Source organism: Sinocyclocheilus rhinocerous, unplaced genomic scaffold (assembly GCF_001515625.1).
Source record: "Sinocyclocheilus rhinocerous isolate Xijiao unplaced genomic scaffold, SAMN03320098_v1.1 scaffold1486, whole genome shotgun sequence".
NCBI classification, from domain to species: domain Eukaryota; kingdom Metazoa; phylum Chordata; class Actinopteri; order Cypriniformes; family Cyprinidae; genus Sinocyclocheilus; species Sinocyclocheilus rhinocerous.
Window position 1 is genome coordinate 24,476 of NW_015629508.1, and position 19,556 is coordinate 44,031.

General features: G+C 36.9%; 1 pseudogene; it reads right to left on the minus strand.

The window, feature by feature from the left end:
* Positions 1 to 3,750: 3,750 nt before the first annotated feature.
* Positions 3,751 to 19,556, minus strand: part of LOC107739001 (importin-11-like) — a 139,894-nt pseudogene continuing 124,088 nt past the window's right edge.

A 19,556-nucleotide genomic window follows, 5' to 3' on the forward strand; every position in this document is an offset into this window, starting at 1 on the left:
CGGGCTTTTGCAACGGGTAAATTGCAATGGTCAGACACGTCTGTCTAGCTTATGTTTACATAGAAAACAAAGACATCCATTAATTGCAGATGAATACCATCACATCTGAATACTCTGTTGATTTGTCTGTCAAGTGCTCAAGTAGACAAAATGACCAAATTATTCATCCCTAATAACTAAACTCACACCTACATCCCCTGAAAGACTGAAATGCTTCAAGTAGGAGGGATGAGATTGACAGGTTATTATCTAGTTAGCATGATGTAACCACATAGAGACCATTGGACTCAAATAAGCTTGTGTTTTGTCTTGTTTTGATGTATTTACTTATGGAACATGTACCTGGAACACTTTGACATGACAGTACTCAAAAGCAGTGGTATATTGAATTACGTTATATTTCCTGCAGGCAGTAGTGCAGTGTTCAGAGCAGTTTTGAAGAAGCACCGGAGTGCAAATTGCATTGAAAGAGGAAGGCGACGGAGGAAATGGACACAGCGAGCAATCAGTCCGCACATAACAGGCGGTGGGGTGCCGAACAGTCAGTAGATAAAGTCAAAGAGATGTATTACGCTACAAATCTGCCCTGACACAGGGAAGGTGTAAGTTCCTCCTGGTTAATGATGCACAAAATGGATTAAAAGGAAAAATGTCCTTTTTTTATCACTTCTCCCAGCATGAATGCAGGTTTAGATTTAAAAGGTTTATTTCGAATCATCGGAGCCATTAACCACCAAACTGTCATGATGTTACGGACAGGGTGATATTTGTGCAGTCGTTCCCTTACGAAATTGGTGCCAGCGGCTTTAGACAGCAGGACAGTTCTGGAATAGGGGGACGTTAACCTTGTTTAACCTTGTTTCCCAAACTGGTTAACCTGTCATTGTGTTGCGACTGATGTGCGGCATTTCTCATTGCCATTATAAAAAGAAATAGAACTGAAATGGTTTCACTCTGGCGTTTTATAGGCTCTCGTTTTTCTCGGACATATTTTGTAATTTACAATAAAGCGCCATAGTTTTTTTTTTTCATAGTTTATCCTGACTCAATGAAAGTAAATACAAACCGTGTAATTAAGGAGATGGTTTTGCTTACATTCATTCATACTGACAAGTATCTTCCAAGACGGCATATAGCGTCCCACGGCTATTTATTTGAAGTGGATTAGTCAGTTTTGGATGACGTGAACAGGATAGGTTAAACATGCGTAATCTGTTATTGTTGATGCTGCCTCTTGCATTAGTGTCTCTGTCATAGTCAAACTCAATACTGAGGCTCATCCCGGCCTCCTTTTTTTCTTGTCAGTGCCTGCCTTCTCTCATTATTTGTTTGTGCGCTTCAGGGTTTGAAGGTCAATCTAAACAAGAATACTGAATCAAAACCGTTTGCTTTCCGGGATGCGATATTGCATAACGGATCCATCTATTTAATAAGCACATCTCTCTCTGATTTATTGCCCGTGAATCCCAGGGTGTGCCAGATTCACTTAGCCTGTTAGAAGTCTTTTTATTTAATGCTGCTCTGAGCAAAACGCTCCTCATTTCACACGCTTTTAATTCTTCACTTTTCGTTACCCTGTGGTGGCGGGTTTTCCTCGTTTTTGTTTTGTTCAGGGGAAAAAAAGTGATTGTTTTGAAATTATTGGCACTTGATATCATGTGCATTCAAATATTTTATGGCCTTGTTTAGATCTAGCCTACGCTGCTGTTAAAAACTTGGGTTCAGTAAGAATTTTATAAGTAAGTCTTTTATGCTCACCAAGACTGTATATATTTATTTGATCAAAAATACCTTAATATTGTTAAATAATATTACAATTTAAAATAAAATGTTTTCTATTGTAATATATTTTAAATTGTAATTTATTCCTGATATTACTTAAGTCTTCAGTGTCACATGATCCTTCAGAAATCATTCTAATTTGCTGCTTAAGAAACATTTTTGCCAAAAATATGATAATTCTTTTCTCATCTCTTTGTTAAATAAAAAGTTCAGAAGAACAGCATTTATTTGAAATATAAATCTTTTGTAACATTAAAAATGAAATTTGCTTTCACTTAATACCAGTTTAACGCGTCCTTGCTAGGGTTGGGTACCGAAACCCGGTACCAATATGGCACCGGTACCTATGTAACCGGTATGTACTAGAACCGAATCCGAACGCAGATTTCGATGCCTCATTTTGGTGCCATGCCTGAGCGATCGATTGAAATATTTGTCCTCTGGTTCTCCGAAACGGACATAAGAAGCATCATCACCGGCACCGCACGTGAAAAATAATTTCCCGACTGAGAAAATGCATGTGAACTCAAGTCGGAAAGCTCTAATAATACAAATCCAACACATCTTTGTAGTAACGCGAGTGTCCATGTTGTTTTCACATTCTGACTTTTAAGCACAGCTCGGGAAATGAGAGCATCCGAGGAGCGCGTGAATGCAGTAGGCTAATTACACTTGCTCTGATGGCAGCAGGTAGCCTTCCGTTAACTAAGCTAAACATGCTTAAATTAAAATGCCTAAACCTCCCTTCCTCTAACTCTAGCACTCTCTATTCTAATGCTACTTCTAATTTTATCTGCTTGTTTTTTTTAATTAAAAAACTTGACCCTCTAACATTTGCACTCTATTCTATTTCTGTTCTAATGGCCAATCCATCATTTTGTGGGGGAATGTTTATTTATTTATTTTTTAATAAGTATCGGTTCAGGCACCGTTTAGGCACCGGAACCGTTTTAAAAGTATCGATTTGGCACCGGTATCGAAAAAACCCAAACGATACCCAACCCTATAGTCCTTGCTAAATATATGTATTAATGTATTAAAAAAATAATCTCACTGACTCCAAACTAAATGATAGTGTAGCTTTTCTAGTGTAACTTATTAGCCAGTGGCACTGACATATTATTGAGAGGAATTAACCTGTGACAGGGTTTTCTTTTATCTTTGGTTTGGTGAAATTGCTATCACTTGATATCATCTGCATTCAAATATTTCATGTTGTGGTTTGAACTTTTAGCCTAACTTTTTTCCCGAAATCATTAATTAGCTGGATGTATTAGCATATTGTCAGTGAGAAAATCAAAACCAAATTAGAAACCAAAATTTTACATAAAATATTGAATTTCACATCAAATATGTTGATTCTGAAATAATGACAGCTTTCTCCAGTCTGCCGGCCCTCAAGGTTTTAGTCTAATTAGGTTATTATGCAATTGTTATCACATCATAATAGTAATATGGCAATTTTGACTGGGCAGCAAGAGGGAGGAAAATGGCAAGTGGGAGAAACAGACATTAACACTGCTTAGGAAGCTCAGACATTGGTTCAATGGAGAATAACATTTAGTAGGATTTTGTCCTTGGGATATTTTGTCTTTTAATGGACCTAGTGACTTTTGTGTTGGGTATCAGAGTTCTCTTGTGTGAAACACTTGTCATTTGTTTACGCATCCTCATGTCATTCCAAACCATATGCTGTATTTTTTTTGTGGAATATTAAATTAAAAACTTTGGATTGTAGTCCTAGTCATTTAAATACATCAGGGAAATGAGTTTGTTTCCAATCATTAATTCATTATAGATTTAATTTTATTTAGATGGTTTTGTTTGTCAGTATTTACAGTGTTTGTTTTCCCCTCCAGAATATTCTGTGGTTACATGCAAGCATTTTAAAGGTCTCTGACCTTTTCCACACCTAAATGAAGAGCTCTCAGTCTTCAGTCTGTTGATAGGACCACACTGAGAACCCTCTCAAGCGTTCTCTCCTCTCTTCTGTTTTACGTGGCCACGCATTAGCGCCGCTAGCATAACAGCACTCTGTCCTCTAGAGCTGCCTCTTAGGATCAAGCAGCGCCTCTCTTTCCTCAAGTGACTGGAGAGGATCGTGTCAGTGATGCATTGAGTCAAGTTGATAAGTGACGTCGGACACATTTTTGCTTCATCTGTTGGAAGTATCTTGCAAGACAGGTCTCTTTTTCGAGTTATTTACGTGGTGTTTTTAATCATTTGGTGACAGACTGAGTTTCTGGTATCTAGTGAGCAGCTCTCAGCAGAGTGTTTCCGCCAGAGTCACGATTTGACTCTTAATCTCAGATTGCTCCGAGGGAAGTTTTCCTGCAATTTGCAAATAAACATTTGCTTAAAATGCATCTGCTAAATGGCTTATGGGGAGAATGGGAAGAGTTGGGTCACCCTCTTAATCTAGCAAACAGTGGACATTTTTGTCATGTGACCATTTTTTATTAATTCGTTCATTTTTATTAATTAATATTTTGTTCATGTGACAATCTTTTTTGTTTATTTGTTTTTTTATAATTTATAATTTAATAATTTATATATTTGTATTTTTTGCTGAAATATAATCAGACTTAACTTTACAATTTAAGTTAAAACTGGCACTGCTTTCCTACAGTGGCCCAGTAATGCACAACACAACAAAATCTCCACAACACAACAGAAACAAGCCACACTACACCGAAATTAGCACAACACAACGGAAATGAGCTGCAACACAACGGAAACAAGTCGCAACACAACAAAATTAGCACAACACAATGGAAACAAGTCGCAACACAGAAAAATTAGCAAAACACAATAGTAACAAGTCGCAACACAACAAAATGAGCACAGATTAGCACAACACAACAGAAACAAGTCCCAACACAAAGGAAGCAAGCTGCAACACAACAAAGTTATCACAACACAACGAAATTAATCCTATGCTTTGTGTTGCGGCTTGTTTTCGTTGTGTTGTGGCGATTTCATTGTGTTGTGCAAAAACTACAATAATACAATAATTGTTTATCATTTAGGTAAGTGATCATGGGGACCATGATCACTTACCTAAATGATAAGCAATTATCGTATTCGTGTTTTTCTTTCAGGTTAAGTAATTGTTTTCAGTTTGTAATCTCGTTTCTGTAGTAGCAGAGTTTTTTGTTGTACTGCTGCTGTGCCAGTAATGCTAATTTTGACCTTTCGTGATCTCTTACTTCATGGGGTATATTTAGTCATGAGAAATTTCAAATAAGGGTGTTAAATCTTGAATGTTAACTTCATCTAGACCTTTGAAAAGGCCTGATTAGCTCACCACCCCCCACCCCACCCCACCCTCCGTAAAGCACAGCTGTGTGGCAAGGGAAATATAATCCAGATTATATTTTTATGATATACTGAATTCACTTTGACATGTTTTCAGTGGATCTCTTCCCAGAAGTGATATCCATTTTCAGTCTGTGAAGGGAGATGCATTTATCTTTTATTATATTGAATTGTTTCAGGCAATTCAGTAGTATCATTTAGAAATCTGTGTTGCAAATAAGATATCAGACTTGGTAAAGTTTCTTTCTTCAGTTCGGACAGTTAAAGCAAATAGGGATTATGTTTGACATATTCTTGTTTTACAATGTACAATATTGCCAGACTTCTGCTTACACAGACAGTTTGATTACTAGTGGGATTAAAGCTAATCAATACAGGGATACTGTTTTATTGCACAAAGGGTAAAATTGCAGTCTTTCTGTCATTCATCTGTCAGGGTTAAACCACCAAGACAATTTGCCGTCTTATTTTAGTGAACCAGAACTGTAGTGTTCCAGTAGTGATTTTACCAGTCTCTGATAACCAAGGGCTTGATTCATAAAGATGTTCTTTAAGAAGTTAGTTAGAAAGCAGTTTGTAAGAATGTTAAATTCTTGAAAAATTTCATGTCAAGTTTAATCATGAGAAATCATTCTTTACATTACTGATAATTAGTGTCACTTCATATGTTTTCATACACTAATATGTATTATATGTAACTAATTTAGTGTTACCATGCTTAATATTAGAAACATCGCAACAAATTCAATAAATCTAGACCTTGCTTTTTTTGGCCACTGCCGCAAGTCTCACATTTCTAACTGCAAAAATGCATTCCGTGTTAATATTTTTGGGAATACAAAATATTCTTAACTGTTATTTTCTTTTCTTTTTTATTTCCTTGAGAATAAAGTTAAGAAGAAATTTGTTCTGTTCTATTTTGTGAATCCAGCCCCAGTATTGTTATCAGTTTAACTTAATGGATGAAATTTATAACAGCCTTAAGAGTTACCATTGAAAAAAAAGTTCAGCATAGCTGCAATTCACCATTAATGTCATATGATTACAACTTTGTGACGAGCCATTTCCTCTCAAAAGGCTGTAAGACTACAGCAGCCTCTGACTTTGAGAATCCACTCATTATTAAATGATCTGCTGCTGTGACACATCTGTCAGCCAGAGATATTAAAGTCACTGGCCTGAGTAGGGCCACCCGCGACTCCTTTCACTTCAGTGTGACCCGACAGATTAAAGAAAAGCCATTGCTTGCCAAGAACACGGTAGAAGACAATGTCGCTCACAGAAGAGGATGATGGTTGATTCTGAATGACTGATGCATGATTTGTATGGGAACGCGCCGTTCTCATTTAGTCCACGACCTCTTTGAGTGACTTGATGAGGCTTAAAGCTCTAATTAGAAATTCATGAAGCATGGCTCCATCTCTTTGATCCACTCCCTCTCCCCCACACCCTCATTACCAGCCCAGCAAAGTGGATGCAAAGCACACCATTAATATCATTTAGAGTCTATTTTAAGAGCCTGAGGAAGTGCAAAGTAAGCAAACGTGGGCTTAACCTTTCAGACAACTTTGTAAGGTAAGGTAGGATTTATTGGCAACTCGGGAAGTAAATTACAGCTGCCCCATCATCCCTGAAAATTTTGATCTACATAAACAGTCAGGTTGACCTTTCCTTTTGGAAAATAGATTTATGGATTGGCTTTTAATACCTTGCAGTGCTGGAGATGTGCAGCTGTAGTCAGTGGGCATACAATTCACAGGGTTTTGAATGCACAGTTGGGCATCAGACAATGTATTTACCATTTCAATACACATCAGCATTTAAGAAAATAAAATCTACTTTCATTATATTATGAATATTTAATTATTTTTATAATCAATTTTTTAAGATAAGTTAATATTTAGTCCATTATTAAATTAATATTAATATAATGTATGAAAATAATTCTAATAATTGTCATTTTAATGATAAGTTTGACTCCTGAAGGTCTTCTAAATTGCAGAAATCGCACATGGAAATGACATGCTGATGAAGTTATGCATAATAAAAAAAATGGGCAGGAGACGGAATGAGGATTAAAGTTTATACATGTCCGCACAATTTTCTTCTAACTTGGTTTTCATAAACTGAACAAATGTTTGTAAAGCGTTCATGGGGGTTATAAATCTGGAAATTCTGCCACAAAGATTTTAATGCACGATGTCTCAGGACCATTTGAATGAACAATGATTTATATGTAGAGCATTAGAGACTGTGATTTTTGAGATTTTGAGATTGTCAAATGGAACTGCAGTGATCGTCTCAGACATCTTTTCTTTTGTGTAGTAGACACTTTATGGGCAATATAAGAGAGAGCCCATAATCCGATTTTCTCGAATGGCTTTTCTTTTCCAAATGTACATAAATGGATTTTGTTTTTGTTGTTTACTTGAGACTGACAAACTTCTTTTAGGTTCTTCTGCAGCCCTGCAGTCACATCAGTGCCCCTTCATGAACACCAAACCAAAATATCTTCCTAATAACCAAAACACTTACTACTATTCAACTACTATTTTTATTTTAATATATACGTGTTACAAACGTTAATGAGAAGAGGACTTTTGTGACAGCTGCAAGCTTCTGCAAACCGTGACTTTTTAAAAATAATTATTCATAAAGCGTGAAAATTGATTCTGCCACAAATCTCGCTTTGGGCTACATTTATGAAACAAGCAGAATGAATTCCTGTGGATATGATATGTAAAACCATTCTTGCATAAATTATTGCATTCAAATCAGTGTGACAGTTTACAAAAGAATGGATTTATGAATGATTTAAACAGAAATTAGTAAAGTGTTTCATGAATATGGCTCATTATTTTTTTTTTTACCTCAAAGAGGAACTGAAAAAATCATGACATTATTATTTTATATATTTTGTCTCTTTTATAAGTTTAACTTTCTAACTACTACATGTACCTCAGGGTTGGGAACAACTTACAGGTTGTCAAATTCTAACTGTTATCAATTTTCTAATGTCCTGACTAATTATCTGTTTAAAATAATATAATGTGATGTTCTTAATGAAAGTTATTATACAGTGGTACTGAGTAAATCTTGCTTTTTGACTTGAAAGTCTATATGGGGGATCGCTGAGACTAAAATATGCTGAAACAAAATGGATCAATGGTCCAGTTGAGCTTAAATATAGATGACTGCCTTTACTTTTGAGTACAGTTGGGATTGACTTTATTGGCATTTACTCACACAGTCGTCAAAGTTTTATTTTACTTTATTCATTTGATGAAATCCATTAAAAGTTCACAGCAGCTCGGGCAGGATTTCTTCCAGAGGCCTCTCTGCTTTATAGCACTAGCTTTGCACAGAATAATACTTCAAAGTTCCTTTTCGGAGTGCCTTCTTCCTTAAAGCCTTCCTTGTTTTTCAACAAAACCCTTCAATTTTTCAAGGTCCTAGTGCTTCCTGCCATTTCTAGGTCTCAACAATGCATAGTCTTTATGGTCTTGAAGGTTTCGGTTATGCAGAAGGATTCATGTCTTACAATAAGAACCCATTTTGAGGACTTCAGACTTCACTGTTCTTTCCAGAACTAATTGATTTTTTCATAGAGATAATAATACCCACTCAAATTCTACAGCTGTAGATGCTGTTTTGTGTATATCACAATTGCATTTTGGTGATCATATATCACTTCATTTCCTCCACTCATGGTGATCATATATCACTTCATTTCCTCCACTCATAAAAGAATCCTTGTGCGTTTTTATACTACTAATGATGGGGAACATGTCTATAACCCCTCGAAGCTCAAGGATGCTTCTTTGAGCGAACAGTGGAGTTTAAAACCGCAACTTTTTTTTTCTTTTGAAGCCGTCCAGTTGCGATTGATAGATGTATTGATTGTGTTCCCAGGAAAACATCAAGGTTACATCGGATCACTGAAGAGATTTGATTTAGTCTGTATGTACAATTCTGTGTGACTACCAAGGTCACAAACCCCACCATTTATCTAGAATCAATTGATTACTGTTTCAACTTTGATACTGTAATTATGAGGGGTGTAACGATTAGGGCTGGGAAAATAAATCGATGCATCGCGAATCGAGAAATGATTCAGCATCGATTCTGAGATTTTCCGAATGCATCGAGATTCTTTCTTGAGTCGATTATGAGCTTAGTTTTGAACAGCAGATGGCACTGCATGCTTTAGAAACAGCTAGCCGTACTCTGCTTGTTTCCAAATCCTTACACACACTTGAACCTAAAATAATCATTCATAAAATTCGAAAAGGTTGAAGCGAATTACAAAGGTGTTCACAGTGGGCCGTGTTTACATTAATCTCGCGTCATAAAAGCATTCTGAGCTGAGGTGAAATTACATGACTCAGCCGAACACACAAGCGCTCGTTAGCACTCTTCTTCATAAGCATTTGAGTGTGCGGATAAAAACTAGATTAGAGCGCCATCTGCTATTAAAATCTAAGCTCAGAATCGATTCCAGAAGAATCGCGATGCATTCTGAAAATCTAAGAATCGATCCACGAATCGATTCTGCATCGATTTATCGTCCACGCCCTAGTAACGATCCATCGATATGGATCGATACAGCGATTAAATGTGTAACGATACGATGTATAGAATGCCACACGTAAAATATCGATATCTGTAGTATAAATAGGCACCTTATTTTGACTCCGTCCACATTTTCACCAATGTCCGTCTATGGATTACCCCCAACGCGTGCATTCTCGTTCAATGCTCGTGTCGGGACGATAAGACTGCCTGAAGGGCGAGCGTAAAGGACGCTCGGGATAGTTGACACAAGTGTCGAGCGCTTGTGAGAAGTTTTCAGCACGCAGTGACACGCACACACATCCAAAACGCACGCATACAGACAGCCGCATCCACAGCGCGCTAATACCTAATTGAGCTTTCTTCCACTTGTTTTGTGCATGGATGAACAAATAGACCAAATTACATCAACATGTGCGCCTTGGCGAATATCCCAGTAAACACAGTCGGTTAGGCCTATGTCTTAACGTAAACAGTTGAGAAAGAAAACGCATGTGTATCAGTATATTGGATCCGTGCTTTCCTTCTTAAAGTGAAAGCAGACTAGCAGAAAACTTCTGTCAAAAAAAATCTCACAGATTTTGACTGAACAATTTTTATAAGGATTAATCTATATTCTATCTATATAATCTATGCAGTGAAGACTATGCAGTGTTATTTAACATTTGATTATTACATTTCTGTACCTGAAAATTTATTTTAGATCTGCCTGAAAAACCTAAAAAAAGCACTGTTTATTTAATTTGTGACTTTGTTATATTGTATTTATTTTCTGCGATTGCTTGTAATTTGGTTATCTGTAGAAAAGGTTTTTAGCACTGAGACCATAGTAGCAGCCAAAAAAAGTCTCAAATGAAGTTTTAACAGCTTTATTTTTTATTATTATTATTTTTTTTTCTACATTAATGTATTTTTTCCTACAAGAGTACCTCGTTTGTGTTGTTTCCTAATGAGGATTTACATTATTTTACACATTGCATATTTTAGCACAGAAGCTTGAAAGACTGTCTTGACTGTTGTCATATCTTAAAGGGGTCCTATTATGCTCTTTTACAAAGTCTTGATTTTGTTTTGGGGGTGTACTAGAACATGCTCTCATGCTTGGTGGTTCGAAAAACGCATTATTTTTCACATAATTTACATTATTAAAATACCTTTCTCCCCAGCCTGGCACAAACGGCTCGATTAGTTCCGACTTTGATGAAGGTCCGCCTTCCGAAAAACAAAATGTGTTATGATTGGTTAGCTGTCCCAGTGCGTTGTGATTGGCGAACAGCTTAGACGGTGTTTCAGTACTGCCCCGCCCCTTGCTCAGTCTTTCAACAAAAACTTTTGGGCAAATCTGGCACTGTACTCCCTCGTGTTGTGGAAGCTGTCCTCAGTAAAATGCGCAGCACACAATAGCAAATTGGGGTTATAATGCTCAGGAACAGAGATAAAAAATAAATTGCAACCACTGTTTCCTGACATCATCCGTTATTTTTCACATAATTTACATTATTACAATACCTTTCTCCCCAGGCTGGCACAAGCTTGCTCCGTCTTTCAACAAAAACTTTTGGGCGATTCCAGCACTGTACTCCCTCGTGTTGTGGAAGCTGTCCTCAGTAAAATGCGCAGCACACAATAGCAAATTGGGGTTATAATGCTCAGGAATAGAGTTAAAAAATAAATTGCAACCACTGTTTCCTGACATCATCCGCTTTCGGAAGCCCAAACAAAGACGTTTGGGCACAGAGGTGAAAAAATCAGCTTTTCAGGCGGTCGCACACCAGACGAGAAGCGTAGCGTCGCGCCACGTCTTTAAAATTCAAATACTTTATTTTCTATGAGTGTAGGCACACCGGTGGCGCCGTTCGGCGTCTTTTTTTATGCCCAAACATACACACTACACACTGACTAAAATTAAAAAAGTGAAAAAGCATAATAGGACCCCTTTAAGACTACTGATCTTGTGTGTGACTTAATTTTTTTTTTTCAATTATTTATTTTTCTTTATTATTCTAAAAAAACGCCTGTTTTTTGTTGTGAATGTCCCAATTGAGGAACAGGATGTGAAAATTTAAGATAAATAATTATGTTATATGTTTTGGTTGCATTTGTGCGTTGAGAAAATGTAGATGGTTGTTTAAAATAGGTATATAATATAATAATATCGATCGATATTCTCCTGTATCGAATCGTATCGAAATCGTATCGTAGAATTTTTTGAAGTATCTGCAAATATCGTATCACTGGGTATGAGAATCGATATTGTATCGTATCATGACGAACCATCCGATTTTACACCCCTAGTAATTATGAGGTCATTCTTTTAAAAGCACCATCATGATGCACCGTTTTCCAGCTCATGTGGTAAAGAGGAGTTTTTTTTGGAGCGTCGGAGCGCCTTTCTTATCAGCAGCTGCATTACAGTGAGACGGGCTGTGCTAGAGGTTTTTAGTATTAATATTTTATTTTTGTTCGCAACTCATCTACAATTAAATTTTGTTATGAATAACCTCACTTATTAAAAATCACCTTTTTTCTAGCCATGCCATTTTACAGCATCTTAAAGCTCTCCAATGGTCGAGTAATAGCATGAAGGGTCAAATGTGTTTATCATACCACTATGCTGGAAAAGCTCTTAAAGGCTGTTGAGACAGACTCAGTTTGAAAAGAAAGTGACGTGACATGTGGCCAAGTATGGTGACCCATACTCGGAATTAGTGCTCTGCATTTATCCCATCCAAAGTGCACACACACAGCAGTGAACACACACACACCGTGAACACACACCCGGAGCAGTGGGCAGCCATTTATGCTGCGGCGCCCGGGGAGCAGTTGGGGGTTCGGTGCCTTGCTCAAGGGCACCTCAGTCGTGGTATTGAAGGTGGGAGAGAGCGCTGTACATTCACTCCCCCCACCTACAATCCCTGCCGGTACGAGACTCGAACCCGCAACCTTTGGGTTATGAGTCCGACTCTCTAACCATTAGGCCACGACTTTCCCATGTTGATTTCATCTGGTTTAATTGGGTTATAGTTGTTATAGTGTATGTCAGCTGTATGTGTAGTCAGCAGTGTCAATGCAATGCTCTGTGAAAACCACTTTTCTCAGCAGTGAAGTAGCTTTTCAGTAGCAATGCTGTTTTAAGTTGCATATAGTGTTAATAGACACTATATAACATTTTACATGATACCATGGTAAATAAATGTGGCAATTATTCAGTGCTATCTGATGACTTCTAATTATCACCGTGCCGTCACAGTAAGTTACATTTTTTAGGAAGATAATTTTGAGAAACTTGCTGCTGCGTGTGAAAATGTGTTTTAGCTGTTTTACTTGCCCAGCAACTACTAGTAATACAGTTTTTCCGGTTTTCTTATTTTGTGGATGTTTTTGTTTGTTTGTTTGTTTTCAAATAAATATGCATACTACTTTTCAAAAGTTTGGGGTCAGTAGATTTTTTAGGAAATGAATAGTTTTATTTAGTGAAGTTGCATTAAATCAGTCAAAAGTGACAGTAAAGACATTTATAACGTTACAAAAGATTTATTTTTCAAATAAATACTGTTCTTAATAAATGAATAAATTACTGATGTTCTAAATGCTGTTCAAAAATGCTCTTTTGAAGTTTGTAATCTGTCCATCAAAGAATGCTTAAAAAAATCACAAAAATATCAAGCAGCACAACTGTTTTCAGCATTGACAATAATGAGAAATGTTTTTTAGAGCAGTAAATCAGCATATTAGAATGATTTCTGAAGGATCATGTGACATTGAAGACTGGAGTAATGATGCTGAAAATTCAGCTTTGACATCACAGGAATAAATCTATTAAAATACAAGATGGTTATTTTAAATTGTAAAAATATTTTTGATCAAATAAATGAAGCCTTGGTGACCATAAGATATTTACAATCTTAACGACCACAAACTTTTAAACTGTAGTGTATTATTAGGCATCATTAAACTGGGCTGTTGAATGCTTAAAGAGCAGGTCATATGGGTTTTTGAAAAATATCTCCACCACCTCTACTGGGTCATATCTCCGTAACGGCGAGGCCAATCCGCACCAATTTCGGGGGATCCCTTCAGTTCGAGGAACCCTCTCGAACGCGAATCGAGTGTACATCTAGAGGCCCGCTTTCGAATGAGACCACCCCCGCGTAATTGAATTTAATTAAAGTTGAATAAACTTCAACTTTACTGTTCAGTGCACTGATGTCAGACTCATTTTGGATAATAAAGTTTATTGTTAAATTGTTAAATGCCCTGCCTCCATTACGTATCCCTGTCACGTTATTATAAGTGTTTGATAACCACATTTAAGTGATCATTGCAAAAAAATGTGTTTATGTATATACTGTAGCTGTGGTATTGAGGACGATTTTTAGAACTATATCTTTATCGTTATTTTTATAGTTATCGTCCTTGATGTGAACGGGCCTTAACATTTGTGCATGTTTGGCAGCCTACACCCTTCATAGAGTACATATCAGGACATGTCAAATCGGTGGGCAGGGCTAAACAGGCAGTGATGTAGAAGCAGGTGATTATCTTCTGCGGAGGCGGTGTTTAGCCACACTATTACATCATAAAGTGGCACACTCCACAACCTGTCATTTTGGCAGATTGGCTTCAATATAAGCTGTTTTTAAACTAACAAGAAAGTTTTGAGTTCTGAAACCATTCAAAACCATTTCTTGAGGTAACTGTATGCTACAACTATTGATATAGCTTGAATTCTGAACATTGCTTTACTATCCATCATATAGCTAGAAATACACAAACCACATCAGTTCTGTAAGTAGTTGTAAGAATGTTTCTCAGAGGAGGATCTGGGCACTGACAGTCCGCAAGCTGGTGGTCAGTGTGTGTGAGCATCCAAGGACGCCCCTACAGGCTCCCACTTGTACTTGGCTCCAGCTACACAGTTTGCTCTTCAAATCAATCACTAACTACCACATGTTTCCCTGCAGATGTCCTGGCCAGGGCGGATAGAAGGCCAAAAACATTTTCCTAAACCTCACTGAAATCATTCAAGCTAGCCTGACATACAGCCCTAGTTTCATGCGAGATTTCTTAAAGGATAGTTCAGCTGAAAATGAACATTCTGTCATTTATTCACCCTCATGTTGTTGTAAACTATGTTTTTGTTTCTTCCATGGAACAAAGCGTTAAAGCTTTGGTTCTCATTCATTGAAATTGTATAGAATCAAAAAATCAGCACAGATTTTTTTCCTTTTATTCAACAGACAGAGATGTCATACAAATTTGAAACAAAAAGTGGGTGAATAAATGATGACAGGCTTTTAGTTTTTAGCTGAACTATCACTTTAAGCCTGGCAAATCCTATCGACATGGTGAGCAACATCTCTATCTGATTTTTGAGTACTCTTAACAGAAGTGCATTAGTTCCTCTTGACAAAGGTGATTTCTGTCATAAAAGGACATGCACTGTAAAGTCCTTGATCCGTGTACACCGTCAGACAGCTAAATGGCCTGTCATCTCTCATTGTCCTTTAGCCTTTACTTCAGCGACATCCCTCCAAACAAATTTTACCGAGAAGATGGCCCCTTCTTTCTGTGTTAATTAAAAACATCAATAAAGAGAAAGCAGTGCCGCCAGATACTGCTGATTTAAATGAAGTTAATTAGGGAGTTACAAACTTGGACCCGATGATTTACGTACCGAACATGCTACCTGCGGTGTAAGAAGGCAGGGCATCCTCTGTGAGGTTAATCGAATGGCTGCCCACAGGTCTGAGACTTTCACTGCCTACACAGATGCTTTAATGCATTCAGAACAGTTCCCATGTTGAGAAGCAAATGGAGGAGTGCAGGTCTGACAGGTTGTTTGAAATGTAGAGACTCATCAAATGTTAACTTATTAACCCTTAAAAGAACAATTCACCCAAAGACAAAGCTATAAACTCATTCTAACGCTGTATTAGTTTAATTGTTCAGAAAATGACATATTAAGCAGAATGTTCATGCTGCTCTTTTCTATAGAGTGAAAGTGGATGATGATTTATATTGCCAAGATTCAAAAAGGATAAAGAAGTATCATAAGTCTTTTATATGACTTGTGCGTTATATTACAAGTCAGATAAAGTCATTGGTCCCACTTTATATTAATTTAATTATATTAACTACTATGTACTTACATCAAAAATAAGTACAATGTACTTATTGTGTTCATATTGTATTACAAATGAGTGGGATATGGGTAAGGATAGAGACAGGTTTGGTGGTATGAGTAGGTTTAAGGGTGGGTTAAGGTATAAGGGATGGGTCAACAGTGTAATTATACATGTAATTACAGAAATTAATTACAGATGTAATTACATGCAGGTATTTTTTTTAAATATAAGTACAATGTAAAAACATGTATGTATACGATAAGTGCATTGTATTAAATATTAAATAAAACATAAGTACATATAGTAGTTAAGGCCACTTAATATAAAGTGGGACCAAGTCATTCACTATCTTTGTGAGAAACATACCGAGTTTACACTACCGTTTAAAAGTTCAGAAAGATATTTTTTATTAAAAAAACAATGTTACAAAAGATTTTAATTTCAAATAAATATGGTTCTTTTGAACTTTGTATTCACCAAAGGATCCTGAAAAATCAGTTTTCAAAACTGATAATAAGAAATGTTTCTTGAGCGCCAAATCAACTCTGCTTTTAATATGTAACGACTGTACATTTAGTTTACTTATTTATTTATTGTTTCTTTAGTACAAGACAACAAATAAGAAGACATGGTAAAGACAAAAGGACCACCAAAACTGGTTCTGAAGGAATAATATGCTGTAGAGGGATTCAGTAACAATCACTCTAAACAGTCTGAGAATGCTGTAGATTTCCCCCCCAGCATACCCTACCTTTTATTTTCAACAGCTGTCTTGTACACGCAGATTCCCACCATCAGACACAGAACGAGGCTTTCTATCAAACTCTCAAAAAATATACATGTACGTCTCAGATAACCTTGGGCTCGTTTTTTTCCAATTAAAATAGCCTTCACTCTTTTGTGGAAAGATGCTGCCTACTCACACAATGGAAGACGGGTAAACACGTGCGCACACACCTGCGCTCCACGCTACTTAGGATCGAGGGAGAAAAATGACTAAAGTTAATTAGAAAAGTTTCACAATGCCCTAAAGAGATGACACAACAACGATGCTACAATACGACACTAATATTAACACAAATATCCAAAACACAAGTTACCTATACAAAGTTACAGTAAGTTTTATTAACTCAAAAATGATAAACTAATTTGCTTGAGAACTTTGAGGCAATCAGTTTCCACAGGTTTTCCAAGTAAGTTCAACTCATTACTTTTTACAGTGCACATCAGACAGGCTTCAGCTGTATGACCCCTGTATGATAATTATCTGTGCTACAAGGTCCAACTGGTTAGGGTTAAATGAATTAGGGTTAAAATGAATTAATTAAAATGGCTGAAAATAAGTTAATAAAATATTGGGGTCCTGCACGTAGCCCTTTCATCATTTCTTCAAAGTAAAAATCTGCCCCAACTGTTTGTGTGGAAACAGTGTCAAAAAGCACGCCCCTTCTGTCAGATCTAAGAGCTCGAGTGCATTAGCTAAAGCAAGCGAAGTCGAGAAGGGCTTCAAAAAAAGCTGAGCTGACTGTGGACTACTCAAAACCAAAACGACAGGGTTGAGGGATGCGTTTTCTAGTCATTATTCTGCAGCAGTGCCAGGGCACTTCATTTCACAACAGAGCATCAAGACGACGAGCACAAAAGAGCATCGAGGGAGAAAAATGACTAAAGTTAATTAGAAAAGTTTCACAATGCCCTAAAGAGATGACACAACAACGATGCTACAATACGACACTAATATTAACACAAATATCCAAAACCTCTGGTAACGTCGCTCTTCCTAGCACTCCAGCTCTTCCTGCAGAGGCGGAGGCGCAGAGCGCGTTTTATGCTACAAATTGGCTTGGGGTCTCCGATGAGCATCTGCTAACCTATGAAGGAGCAGCTGGAGGCCAAAACGAAAAGCTTTATCTCTAATGGCAGCATCCTGGCAGCCGTTCCACAGCGCTCTGTCCCCCCGCCTCCAGAGAGAACCGGAACTGCAGAGCGGACAAGAACCTCGCTTTGAAGCCCACACTGTAAAAAGTAATCACTGAATCTACTTAAGAAAAGCGAGTAAACATAACTGATTTTTACAAATTTGTTGAGTTTACTAAATTACACTGTTACCTTCAGAACCTGGACTTGGCCTTCTGTGGTGATGTCTCTCAGCAGTTCACAGAAAGATCTGCAAAGGGCTTCAGCATAGTTCTAGAGAGAGATGACCACATGTAAAAACAGAGCACAATCATTTCTGTCATGCAGTGCATCATACAGTATATGTCTTAATACACTGGTTATAAGACGAATAGTTCCAGTCCTTGGTTATGATTGGCTGAAGACATTGTAAAACAACATTGTAATTACATCAGTATTACATTGCTGATGAACTGCATTGCTTGGCAGAAGGATTATTATTTTTTTCACTAATAATTTTTTTTTTATTGCTGTGTTTATTTTATATGTAGTAATTGTCATGCCACTTAGTTGTTCTAACATCTTAGGGCTTATTGCCTAAATAAAATATTAAAATACTGAAAAGTAATAAAAAAGGAAAATCTTTAGTTGACATTCTTTCAACATAAATTAAGTAAACAAATGTGTCTATTTGTTCACTTAATAGTCTCTGTTGCCATTTTTGCTATATATGTAAAGGGACAGAGGGACGGAGCTAGGATTGGCCACCCCACTCACAACTGCAGCTTTTGTCTCTTTTTTTTCTTGTCAAGAAGTGCATTTATTCATAAACAGTCGCAGAATGTCTTTACGACCACATCAAATGGGAGACGTTTTAGATGCGCACTCCAACTTCACCTCAGCACCAGGCGCGAGTCAAACGAGCGCGGAACGGTACTGTGCTCGGAATGCGTGCTCTTCAATTGCACGCACAAAGGCGCTGGCGCACGCTGTACCCTGTATCTTTTAATATCAAAGCGCGAATGAAACTACGTGCATGCAATGTCGTGGTCAGCTAAGTCATGAAGTTACCAAAAAGGTGATTAAAGCTGCCTTAAAACGGTGCATGCATGTAATATATTATATATGAGTTACATTAAGAACATGTCTCTGAAATGGTTTTCAAAACTGTCCTGGAGCAGCCCAGCACTGTCTCCCTTATTTAACACACCCGATTCAACTCGTCAGCTCATTAGTAGAGACTATAAGACCTGAAGTGGGTCAGAAAAGGTAAAGAGAGTTGAGAGAAAATACGATGCCATATCCGCGTCACGTTCAGCAGCAGCAGCTCTTAAAGAAATTGCAGCCAAACAACCAGCTGCTGACATGTCTGTTAATCAAAGAAAAAAAGAGGAAATCAATAACTTTTAAACTTTAAGGATTTATCTATATTTAATTTAGAATTTAGTGTTCGATAACTTCAATTTAAATTTCTATATATTTTTGCTGAAGGGCACAGGTAAATATGACATTTATTATAATGGGTTTATGTGAAGACTGTTTCAAGTTCACTTAAATTAGAAGTTATTTTTTAAAATCTAATAAACGTTCAAATTGATAGCTCTCAATTATACTGTAATGTTGAATGGCTATAGTCAGTGGTTAAACATTAGGGGGAAAACTTTTTTATAGAGACATCAGTATTATTGGTATCAGTGATACTGGCCTTCAGTCATAAAAAAGATGCCATTAAACAAATATTAAAAATATACTGTCTTTATGTTGTTTTTGTACATTAATTTGAAGATTGAATGTAAAATTATTGCAATATAAAAGTATATTTAAAAACTTTAATGTTAGGTGGGATTAATTGCGATTAAA